This window comes from Cololabis saira, chromosome 11 (genome assembly GCF_033807715.1).
Source record: "Cololabis saira isolate AMF1-May2022 chromosome 11, fColSai1.1, whole genome shotgun sequence".
Lineage (NCBI taxonomy): Eukaryota > Metazoa > Chordata > Actinopteri > Beloniformes > Belonidae > Cololabis > Cololabis saira.
In genome coordinates, this window is record NC_084597.1 from 11692890 (window position 1) to 11706550 (window position 13661).

Sequence of the window (13661 nt, forward strand, 5' to 3'; positions counted from 1 at the left end):
ACCCCTGTCTGCATTTCTGAGAAACAGATCTGTAGCATGTCACCTATTGGAAGCACTGATAATCACCACTTTCAGTAAAACTGGCAGCAAAACTTCCATCCCTTATTGCAGAAGGGCTATGTCAAAGCTTCGTCAAACCTTACAAACGGCTTTCTTGCTCACTGTTATGGTTACCAATGTACGTCGGCAAGATCCACAAGGAGCTGAGGAGAACAGGGAAGTAAAAGGGGTGAGTAATTTTATTTACAAATTAGTGGTTGAGTGCCGCAGGGACAAAAAGAAATATCTGGAACCTCTGGAGGTTTCTCAGAGAGGAGATGAGTGTGGTTTCCAAGTCCAGCATAATTGTGCAGACTAGTAGTTTGTGGGGGTTGTTACGTGAATGCTTGAAGGAAGTCAGTGGAGGAGGTGGTGGTGGAGCTGTCTGGATTTTCTCATGAATGAGGCTTTCATTTAAAAACACAAATCTTTTCCAGTCGCAGATTCTTTGGAAAACAATTGAAGTCTGATCAGTTACCACACCAGACAACATGCCATGAAGCTAAACCATTTAGCCAACTTTTACCACTGAAGTGAACAAACAAACACGAAAAGACTGGATTTATAGAGGGATCTACATCCAAGAGCAGCCACAGGTAAAGGTGTTATGTAGCAAGGTCACCACCAGCCACCACGTCCACCAGACGCAGGAACAAATACAACCATAGACCTGAACACTCACCTAGCAGGAGGTATCTGTATTCCTTGTTTACTGGCACGACAAAGACATTAGCAAGGGACAACCCAAAGCGTCAGCAAAGGTGTCAAGTAACAAAGTACAAATACTTTGTTACCTTACTTAAGTAGAAATTTTGGTTATCTATACTTCACTGGAGTAATTATTTTTCCAACGACTTTTTACTTTTACTCCTTACATTTTCACACAATTATCTGTACTTTTTACTCCTTACATTTTAAAAACAGCCTCGTTACTCTATTTCATTTCGGCCTTTAAAAAAAAACTATCCAGTTAAATTGCTCCATCCGGATAGTGAATTTGGTTGTGGTTGTTTCAGATGTTCTTGTCCAGTTTTGTTCTTACATCCGTTCCCTCAGATTCCTGCAACTAAACTTGGATGTACATTCCAATAAAGGTTAGGATAAATGATAACATGCCTCTGAAGTTTGACTTTTTGCACCATTACAATACTTATAGGCAACTAGTCATCATATCTCCTGCTCTCTGAAACACATGTTAATGCTCAATAGTACACATACATGGTTCTTTAATATATTTGCATTATACTAAGATGCATTCATTTTCAATGGCTTTTGTCCTTAATGGCTTTTTTCCCCCTTACATTACTTTTACTTTTATACTTTAAGTCGTTTTGAAACCAGTACTTTTATACTTTTACTTGAGTAACAAACTTGACTTGATACTTCAACTTCTGCAGGAGTATTTTTAAACTCTAGTATCTATACTTCTACCTGAGTAATGAATGTGAATACTTTTGACACCTCTGAGCGTCAGACACACCCACCATCAGATGTTGTCACAATGCTTATTTTTGAATCTGATGTTATGGTGGTTGTCCATTAGAGGCGATGAATCACTCATATCTATATACTGTAAAAACAACATATGAGGTATCAGTCATGTGACACATTGGTTTCTGAAGAGCGAGTTTGAAGCCTCTTTTACTTGGTTCTGTGCAGAGCCATGTTGCCCAGGAAGCCAATGGGAACACGTCCACCGTATGTCAATCAAAGATCTAACATTGCTACCAGCCACTTCAGCTGATCCTTGCAGAGCGTCCAGTAGGCGTTTCCACCAGAATATCCCATTTCAGATGTTGTTTCAATGTCTAAAATCAACAATTACTGTTGTGTTTAGCTGACGCTGAATTAATACAAATTGCTGATTGCTTCGGTAAGGCTGGTAGAGTGACGATTCTGGACGAGAAAGTGATAATGGGTAACCATTGGCTGAGCCAACTGTCAAGCAATCATATTAGAAATAAATGTATTGTTTTCTATAGAAAGCTGACATGTACAACAAAAAAATCACCTCAGAGTTGTCAATGGATGAGAAATCAAGCAATTATGACAAAGTGGTTTTTGAAACCAGGATGGAAATGTATTTATTTTTTGCTCTAAAGTTGGACATCTTAACATGGAAGTCAATGGAGATTAAAGGGATTGTGACATGAAAAACACATTTTTCTTGATTTTTTTGTGTTTAGTTGGGTGTCTTGACATCAATTACACCCAAAAAAAACGAACTTTTAACATTCAGTGTATTGTGTGCTTTCTGGGAATTTCCGCATAATTATGCAAAAACGGCGCATCTGGTTGGGTGGCGGACCTATAGAGGGTTTTCACCGACGTCACGAAATGGGCGGTACCGCGACCCGGCAGCCATAGCGGCGGGATTATTTGTAGGCAGAGTGGAGGCTGTGGAGGGCTGGAGGTTGAACAACAACAACAAAGCGGCTAACATGTAAAATTTGACCATGTCAAAACCACGGAAAACCTCGGCAAAACGTGGGGAAGATACCAGATACCGGGAAGGACTTGGTCCTCCAGAAAGGGCGAGGTATAAAGAGAAATTAAACCTTTTAGGTGGCCATGATCCGTACGAGCTGGAGCAAACAACGTGGACCACGGATGACCCGACTATTCTGCCAACGATTAAATATCCTGACATCGTGAATTACCTCATTTTTTTTACCAAATGGACCCCCATTTGTACACTGGCAGAGTAGGGTGCTAGAAATTTAGTTTGAGAAACTCTGTTGTAAGGCTATGAAATGAATAAATCATGGCGAACAATAACGCTAAATATACAGTAGATTATTATTATATTTATTTTTCACTTACCTGATTATTATTATATTTATTTTTCACTTACCTGACAATAAATGTGAAGAACAAACACGAATGTTGTCAAGATTCTTGCCCGTGAAGTTCTGTTTCAGTGCAGCAAGCCACAGACGTCTCCTTTCTTCTGATAAGTTTCGGCAAGTATCTCCCTGATTTGTGATAACTTTTGGAAGTCTGTAAAACTCCAGGTGTTTTTCTCGGTCAGACCGATTTGTACAACCGTACACACGGCAATAATTGACCATTTTCCACGCGGATTGTGATTACGGTTTATGAAGGAGCAGAAATGTGCAGTCTCTCATACGCTCTGGCTTTGTTTTGGTCTGGGGGGGTGGGGGGTATATCTCCGTAATGGCGACTCGCGTTTGGTGACGTCACGTGAAAGCCCTGCATACGTATAGACCCACTAAATCAACGCCCCCTCCACCCAGCTCCCTGCCCATCAGCACTGAGCCGCGGGCTGGAGGGAGAGAGACGGCCATGGGAGGAGGAGCGGGGCAATGATTGACAGGAAAGGGGGAAAGGGACGTGTTTTTCACTGCGCAAAAAACACCGTCATAAAAAAAGCCAGGCATGGAGTACTGGAGGGAAGTTTTTCTTGTTACACCCTTTTAGACACATTTGAGGGATATTGGCCAAGACTTTTAATAGTGTTAAAGGCATGTTAAAAATTATGTCACAATACCTTTAAAGGTATAGTCTGTAATGTTGGAGAGCTAGCAAGATTTGAAAGTGGCACCTCCTCTAAGCCCCCCCCCCTCCTCCCCCTCCCGTCAGCGCTCCGTCAAAAGCCACGCCCCCACAAACTTTGGGGAACGCGCATTTGCAGAGTCCAGTTTTCCAGGACATTTTGGACAGCACATTTTCAACAAAACTACCCCATGTCTCATTCACCTGTAAGCGAGGCTTAAAATGAAGGCATCTGATTGGTTCTTTCCCCCCTGCCAATCCTCTGGTCCTCTGACCAATCCGTGCCATTCGGTGCGCAAAAAACAGAGTTTTCACAGGATTAAAGCTGTCAGAGAGGTCGGATTTTTTTCTTTCCTTTTTCTGAACACATTATTCTCTGGCTACTCTCAGGATGGAAGGACCATTTCATCCAGTATAACAATAAATGTTTTTGAATACGATTACAGACTATAACTTTAAGCCCCATTTGCAGCCGGCCTCCAGTGGCCAGTCAAGGAACTGCAATGAATTCAACGTAAGTATTGTGATCCCAGGAGTTAGATATCTCATGGATCTATTTTCAAATGAAAATGATGAAGCATGTTCTGCACCCATGCAAACCCTGGGAAAGCAGGGCATCAGAGGACAGTGAGTCAAAAATCTTCACTACAAATTAACGCATCCAAAGCAAAGTTGTTATCCAATCAAATTAGGCATCATTTTTTACATCATTTCATTTTATAGGAAGTTTCTCTTTAGGTCCATTGCTTCAGTGATAGTTTGTGAAGACCAGAGAAGAGAAGCTGATGGTGTCTGTGGTACGTTTCACACTTCTTCATGATCATTTGCTGCCTGCCTTTCATTACAGGGAGTGGAGGAATGTGGCTGCAGAGGCACTTTTGTCTGCTAGGGTTATCCAGTTAAAGCTATAGCTCATATCTATCCATTACAACAAAATAGCAAAGCTCAAATAAACCCTGGACGTGGATAACTTTAAATTTCAAAGTACACACCTTGAGTACGCACAAAAAACTGCTCTAAAAACATTTCCTCAGGATGTCACTTTAGTGATTAGTTTGTCTCTGCTTCGTTTACCCAGAAACTGTTTATCCTCTGCTTTGATCCGAACAGGCAGCCACAGGTGGGACAGGCGGTTGTAAATCATCATTGGTCTCACAGTCACACTACTGCTGTGAAGCGTCGCGGCTTCTCCATGGCAGGGGACCATGTTAAGATCTGTAATATCCTGCCTGAAAGAAGGGACAATTACTACACTAAGCAACCTCACACACCCATCCGTGACTTGCTAGAAGCATTAAGAGCAGACTCTGAGATACCTGTGGAATGAGGCAATAAATCGCAGTTTGAGCAATCTGGAGTTACGAAACAAAATTCAAACTCTGTTCTTGAAGGTAATGGAGGCTGAAGCCGTGACAGAATGTGAAAGAAATCTATTCATTTCCTGGACTGCACTTTAGAGATTGCACATCTGTCTCTCTGGGAAACGCATTATCTTCCCGCTTCTATACGGCTAGACAGGAAATAGCGAGTTCAGTTTCAAGGAGTTTTGGATGTAAAAAAGAATTTAGTTGGACTGGCGCAGCGTCTGTGAGTTAACGTTTAAACATGGTCACTAATTTGATCCCCCTTCTCAAGAAACTCCACTTTACCACATGTGGTAGTGGCCCACATCCCCCTCCTGAACCACTTATTATGAGGAATTGTAGGTTATAATTCCATATAACAAAGTGACGGACTCCTACTCGAAAATCAGGCATGTAATCGCAGATACAGATTACCAAACCAGCACACTCTCCCACAAGCATGAAAACCTTTTAGGTTTTTTTTTTCCTGCATTGTGTGGGTGTAAATAGTTCCACTCTTGTAAAATAAACACATTAATCTCCAATAAAAGCAGACTCGATGTTTGTGGGGAGAGATTATTACCCCTCTTCAGATGAATTTGAAATACAGTGGGCTCATCAAATTGCCCTGGTTGGTAATTTTTTACAAACAAAGCATGCTGCCTTTCTTCATGCTTTATGCCTCTCTCGAGGACACATCAGCAGTTTGAGTCATCAGCCTCGTTTCCGACAGACCGTGGACGCTGAAAGAAATTCTTTCATGTACACGGTTGTTTTGTCCTTCCTGTCATCACGCTTGTCCTTTTCCATGTAGTATCCGCTGCACCAGATTACACACCAGGAAGGAGCAATAATTGCTTCCACGTGCCATCTTACGTACGCTTCTCCCTCTTCCGCCCGTGACTCGGTCATGCAGGGCGAGTGTGGCACAGCCATGAACTATGTCTGAACAAATGACCCACTGTGTTCTCCCGTTCTACACTGTTTACCGCTGCACGGCACGGCGGACCTCTCCAGCCCAGACACGCTTGATCTCAATGCGCCAGGAGTATATGAAAGATTAATGAGAGCACCTGGAATACGACTCAATGGAGCATGATGCAGTGCTGTTTGAACTGTGTAAACAAGTAGCTCCATATTACACAGGGATGTTTTGTCCTGAAATCTCCCCATAAAAAGATCTTTCACTTGTGGACACACGCAGTACTCGAGTTGTAAAAAGAAATCAGGGGGGATGGTGGATTTTATCATATGGGGACAGATAATTTGTGCTGATTACAAATAATATAATATATTACAAATAATAGCACTGACCAAAACACCTGCAGAAATACTGCAGGAATGACATAGCAGCAGTTAAATGCAGCCTTCTGTAAGCTTTGAATATCCACTGGGCTTACATCAAATACATCAAAACACAACAATAAAAAACAGTTTTCTGAACTTATCAATATGACTCTGTCCTTCACAGGATAGGTAAAATGGATCACTGCAAAAACTCAAAATCTTAACAAGAATATTTGTCTTATTTCTAGTTAAAATGTCTTATTTTAGTAAAAAAGTCTCATTACACTTAAAACAAAACTCGTCACTGGAAAAAACTACAATTTTAACTTGTTTCAAGTAGATTTTCACTTGAAATAAGTAGAAATCTGCCAGTGGAACAAGATTTTTTTTGCTTGTAATCAGAAGATAAATCTTGTCCCAGTGGCAGATTTTTCTACTTATTTCAAGTGAAAATGTACTTGAAACAGGTGAAAATTGTCAAATAAGTTATTTTTATGGTGTTATTTTTCTGGTGATGACTCTAAATGTTGAAATAGCAGTAAAACCACATTCATTGATGAAATGACATAAGGGATGGAAAGGGGGGATGGCAGTTTTACAGGGAAATGATTTGGACCGTTTTTATTTCAGGGGGGGATGCCATCCCCCCTCATCCCCCCTCAACTCGAGTACTGGACACACGAGTTAAAAGGGATTTAACCGTCACATTTTGGACAAGTGTTCAAGAATCTAGGAATGTGTGGAAGTTCGTGCACCTCACAGATGTGCATGTTTTGACTGCAGATTCTGCTGATAGCCAACAGCTATCGAGGGACTAAACTCGTGTGACACTGGTTTACCATATGCACGTTGTCCTATTCTCATTTTCACTGGACTTTGACTGACCAATCAAAGCAGTCGGCAAACATCCAGTTTCTGGATTGAAACCTATGAGGAATTTAAAAAAGTTGCAGTTCCTCGACAGGCCACTGGAGGCTGGCTCTAAAAGCTAATCAATCTCCACAGAACCACAGGTTAAAAAAACGAAATGTTTTGTTCGGTATTGTACGACGGAGTATTAGGGCCAAACTAAGAAAAAAAAAGAAGGAAATTACGAAAATAAAGTCATAATTAGTATAGTAATAATATGAGAATAAAGTCGTAATATTATGAGAATAAAATCGTAATATTAAATATATTATAAATATATAAATATAACTTCACAAGATGCTCAATATTCAACATTTTAACACACTCTTCCTGTTAGAGTTCTCATAAATTAACACTTTATTCTTGTAATATTACGACTTTATTCTCATAAATTGCGACTTTATTCTCGTAATGTTACGACTTTATTCTCGTAATATTACGACTTTATTCTCATAATATTACGACTTTATTCTTGTAATATTACGACTTTATTCTCATAATATTACGACTTTATTCTCGTAATATTACGACTTTATTCTCGTAATATTACGACTTTATTCTCATAACATTACGGCTTTATTCTCGTAATATTACGACTTTATTCTCATAATATTACGACTTTATTCTCGTAATATTACGACTTTATTCTCATAATATGACGACTTTATTCTCATATTACTTTATTCTCATATTGTTACGAGTTTATTCTCGTAATATTACGACTTTATTCTCATAAATTACGACTTTATTCTCGTAATGTTACGACTTTATCCTCATAATGTTACGACTTTATTCTATTACGACTTTCTTCTCGCAACATTATAACTTTATTCTCGTAATTTCCTTTTTTTTTTTTTTTTGTCTTAGTTTGGCCCTAATACTCCATCGTAGTATTGTCCCTCTGAGAGGGGAGATTTTTTTGTGCCAGGCGAATTTATATAAAGCAATAAATTCCTTTTTAATATGGGGCACAGCCTTTTGGTTGACAGATGGCCAACCATTATCACTTACCAAGTAATCTGCAGTTTGCACTAATTCAGCATTGTCCAAATGTATGGATTACTTCACAGATGAGCTGCCAGATATGTCTCCAGTCTGTGGTTAAAATGTAATGTTATAGGTGGTACCACAGTTAAATATGGCCATGAGCAATCTTGTTCCGTCTGTCAAATACATCCTTTGGTATGCAGAATTAACCAGACAAAGAGAGAAAAAAACGGACACTTTAACAACCATAATGCTGTTGGACGAATAACATTTAGTCAATGAAATGTACCTTACCAACAGTACTCGAGTTGTAAAAAAAAAAATCAGGGGGGATGGTGGATTTTATCATATTGGGACAGATAATTTGTGCTGATTACCAATAATATGTTACAAATAATAGCACTGACCAAAACACCTGCAGAAATACTGCAGGAATGACATAGCAGCAGTTAAATGCAGCCTTCTGTAAGCTTTAAATATCCACTGGGCTTACATCAAATACATCAAAACACAACAATAAAAAACACTTTTCTGAACTTATCAATATGCCTCTGTCCTTCACAGGATAAGTAAAATGGATCACTGCAAAAACTCAAAATCTTAACAAGAATATTTGTCTTATTTCTAGTTAAAATGTCTCATTTTGGTAAAAAAAATCTCATTACACTTAAAACTTAAAACTCATCACTGAAAAAAAACAACAATGTTCACCTGTTTCAAGTAGATTTTCACTTAAAATAAGTAGAAAAATCTGCCAGTGGAACAAGATTTTTCTTGCTTGTAATAAGAAAATCTGACAGATTTTCCTACTTATTTCAAGTGAAAATTTACTTGAAACAGGTGAAAATGGTCAAATAAGTTATTTTTCTGGTGTTATTTTTCTGGTGATGACTCTAAATGTTGAAATAGCAGTAAAACCACATTCATTGATGAAATGACATAAGGGATGGAAAGGGGGGATGGCAGTTTTACAGGGGGGATGATTTGGACCGTTTTTATTTCGGGGGAGGATGCCATCCCCCCTCATCCCCCTCAACTCGAGTACTGCTTACCAAACTTGCTTGCTTGGCGCGCTATAGCCTTGACAGGAACAGACACACAAAACACTCGTTTCAGTAGCACAATCAGAACTTGTACATCTCTCCAGACATTAGTCTGAATGTGACATAGCATGTTCTCTTCACACAAGACTCTCTCAGTCAGGACTGTCCTCTCATGTGGTTCCTCAGAAGTTACCAGTGACCACAAGAGCAGAGTCATCCCTCTCTATGTTCAAGGAACTCGTGAAGACTTTCCTCGCCCAAAAACACATTCTGTCATGAATTGCTCTCTCGCTCTTCAACTTACTACACTGCTTTTGAATGCTGATTTAACTGCACTCATTTTGTGGCTCACTGTGACTTGATTGTATTCCTTTGTTGTAAGTCCCTTTGGATAGAAGCGTCTGCTAAACGAAATGAGATACGGAAACAATTTCTACACTTAACCTTCATCATTCAGGCATTTTACATCACATGCCACCAAAAAGTAAAAACCAATACAAGATTTCCTCTTCTTCGCTTCCGCTGAGCTCATCCTCTTTCTTCTACGTTACAATTAGCTTTTGTCCAAAGCAGCTTACAACAGAGGAATAAAATCCAACCAGTGTAACATAATGAATCACAAAGTGTGTGCAGTTAAGAAGGCATTCAAGTGCAGTTCAGGACGATAAAGGGAGAGTGCAGTTTTATTTCCGTGTTGAAGCTAATGCGAAACTAAGACGCGTTGCAGTTCCTCGAATGGCCACTAGAGGATGGCTACAAAAACGAGTCACTCTTTCTTGACACCTATGTTAAAATGTCCAACTTTATAGCAGAAATAAACATATTTACAGCCTGGTCACAAGTCCATCATCTGTGATTGTCATGCTACTGCTCTTAGTGAAGCAACCAGCCATTTGTACGAGTCCAGCGTCGGTTTAGTACGTTTTATATAGAAAATATTACGGTAAACAAAAGGGGTGGGCAAAAATATCGATATGGCAATATATCACGATACTTTTCCAGCCGATTCAATATCGATATAAAAAATTTGAATATCGATTTTTTTTTTTTATATATTTTTTATCCCCGATTTTTTTCCCATTATATCACCCAGTGCTCCTACCTAAGTGACAGTCCTGGGCATTGCCACTCTCTACCAACCCTGGGAGGGCCCTGCACTGAGCTCAGGTTTTATTTCATTTTATAATTTATTTTTTATATAACACAATTGCCTGTCCTTGAAAAATGAAAAATAATGGACAGAGGTTTATTTATTTATGGATTTATATCTATACTGACTGATCACTGTGCCTGTCCTTGGTTTTAGTACCATCTTTCTTGTGTTTATTATCATTTGCCACATAATTAAAGCAACCTCATACTAAATTTAATTTTAATTTCATATGATGTAAATAATATGAAAAACATATACAAATAAGTTGTAACTTTAGCTTGTATAGTTATAATAAAACATTGTTTTGACTCAGTTTGTCCCATGAATTGTCACCATAATCTGATGAACGTGCAATTCGGATTTTAAGATCCATTACTATCATCTGATGTACAAATATACAACTTGGATTTTAAGATGTGTAATGCATTTTTAAATTTTTCAGTGAACTATGTAGAATATAATAATCGGGATATCGCATAATCGGGATATCGCAATGTGTATCGTATCGTGGCTCAAGTATCGTGATGCGTATCGTATCGTGAGGTCCTTCCCAATACCCACCCCTAGTAAACAATATATTCTGCTGTGAAAGTCTTAAAGTTCTGGACATATTTGGGCGGAGATCCCTTAAAGGAGCTGGTAGCCAAGGATATCTTTGAAAGAACCATCCAAAAAAAAGGGGGATTGAAAACTTCTGTCATGTGACCTAATGCTTCCTCCATTGTTTTTTTTTTTCAGTCTATGGTTCACAGTGCAGTTCAAGTCTTTCTTGGGGATCTTGTTGCAGCCATGTTACAGCCTACATACTGAGTAGGGTGAGCTGGCTTTAGCAGAGGTGTTGATATTCGTGTGCTGGTGCATGTTTCCATAAGGCAAGGCATGTAGCCACGAGAGTGGTCTGGGCTGGACCTCAAAGCTACACCGTGCAAATCCAGGCCAAACAGGCAGACTGTTTCAGCGACAGGAATTCTGTTCCCCCCTAATGATCACTAAACTGTCTGAAGGATTTTGAACTATATTATTATAAGGTGATAATATTAACCTGCGTTTGTTTAAAAAATTGTCTGAGTTCAGATTTGGTGTGTCTGAAAACCAATGATGTAGAGAACATTTGCTACTTAATACTCAATCTAAAGTTGAGACTTTTTATGAACTAGAAATGACAATGTACTATTTGCTGTGCAAATCTTTCACCACCACAGCTATGAAAACTGTGTTCTGAAGAGAACATGAACATCTGTACCAAATTTAGCAGCAGTCTCTTCAATAGATGTCAAGTACTTTTACACAAAGCTTAATGGAAGCAGAGGAGGAAAAGTCAGCAGGATTCATCCTCTGGGGAAGTCATGGCCAGTCATCCATTAGCTTTTGAGGCCAAAGAGGTTGTACTCTTTGTTACAAGACTGCTACAAGCACAGCTAAGAATAAAAAATAAAAGTGAGCTACAGAAGAAAAGTGGGAAAAGATTTCTTGGAGATGTTGGAAAGAAAATCTAGATATTGCCATGCTGCATGAGTGACCTGGACTCAAGCGTCAATGGAGGTTATTTACAGGGTACATCTGCAGTGAGATGTGTAGGTGTAGGTGAGACGTTCACTGAGGTACCATGAATGAGTGATCTCATGCAGCCGGCATGAGCGACTAAAAACAGCAGCTGTATAGTCTGAAAGGGTCTGAAATTGAACTCATAGTTTACACATGGCAAAGCCATCAAGCAGACGGTGGCTTTGCGGGGGCTTCCATTAAGTACCCTTGCATAATTCTCAGTAATTTATTGAGTCACTGAAACCACATTTGTTGTTCTAGAGATGATATATTCTCTCGCTCCCCTGAGGTTAATCTGAGAATAGGTCTGCTCACCTATCATCAATTCTCCAGAATAATAGTTGTGCTTTCATAGGAAGTGCAGGTTTATGTTACAGTGTCCACAACTGAGACGGTCATGAGTGATTTTACAGAGCACCTTTTGGCAATGATGTATAACAGTCGTAACGTAAGTGGAATTGACATAATAGAGCAATGGTTTCATCTCTTTCCTGTTATTTTCAAGAGTGACCTGCCTTCTTATTTATTTATTTTTTAATAAATCCTGTTGAGTTGTAAAAATCTGATATGTTTGCCACATTTCATTTGAGAATATGCAAAGACCAAGGACAAAAAAAGACAAAAAAAGAACAAAATTGTCTCATTTCGTTTAGAAAAAACGGTTTTACATATACTCAGAATAAAGTTTGATTAATTTTGGACCCTTAACGTTTGATGCATAATTTGTATTCATGCCATCGATGCTACGTTAGATGATTCCAGGAAACCCGGCTGCTTCTTCATCCACCATGACATACCAATTTGGCTGGAGATTTTTGAAGGCTAAATATGCTGCAGGATGTGGATCCGTTTATGCAGTCTCTGCCTCCGGTTCAGAGTTACAACCTAATACCAAGAAATTCAGTTTAGTTAATGCTGCAATTTCAGGACAGGGGCAAGCGCCCTCAACCTGACCGGGGTACAATTTGACGGATGCTGCAGATTTAATGAGGTGCAGGTTCAGACCCTTCTTAGGTGCTGACTGGTTATTGTTACATAACTCCGTCGGGTTAAACAGTGCAGCGCTTGTAAGGGACTGCGTCCTACAGGGTAATGAGCACACAAGCACTCGACGCAGGGCCAAGGCGACTTATAGTCAACTCCAGCTGTGACTGTAAAAGTATGTCCTGTCCTCAAACATAGGGGATTTGATGTACAAGCTTTTATCAGATAACTTTGCTGAATGTAATTAGAATAGAATAGAATAGAATAGAATAGAATAGAATAGAATAGAATAGAATAGAAGACTTTATTGATCTCCCAGAGGAGAAATTCAGTCGTGCAGCAGCCAAACACACACACGCTCAACGGTTTATACAAAAACATTTTAATAGAATAACCAATAAATAGCTAAATAATAAAAAAGAGCAATATAAAAAGTAGAAAAAGAGTATGTACAAGAGAAAAAAAATAGTAAACACCAAAAAAACGGATAATATTTACATAATAATATATTTACATAATATTTACATGTGCAAAAGTACGAATTATCATTGAATTATTATAAATTAATCATCATTTTCTTTTATAGATTCTTAAAAATACTCTACACAACCACATCTTTTTTAGTTTCGCTAAAGAAAGACTGGTGATGTCGTTGATGAGACTATATATCGATGTTGATCCTTTGAGTGGTGTGGTGCATATTTGTATTTGACTGCCATCTTGTCCATGGCTTTTCAATTTAACAAGCTCCAAAATAGTCTTTAATTGAAAAAAATGAACATTAATTGTGTTTTTTTGATACATTTCTCTTTGGTTTACTCTTTATACATTGATTTTGTTTTTCTCCAATGTCAC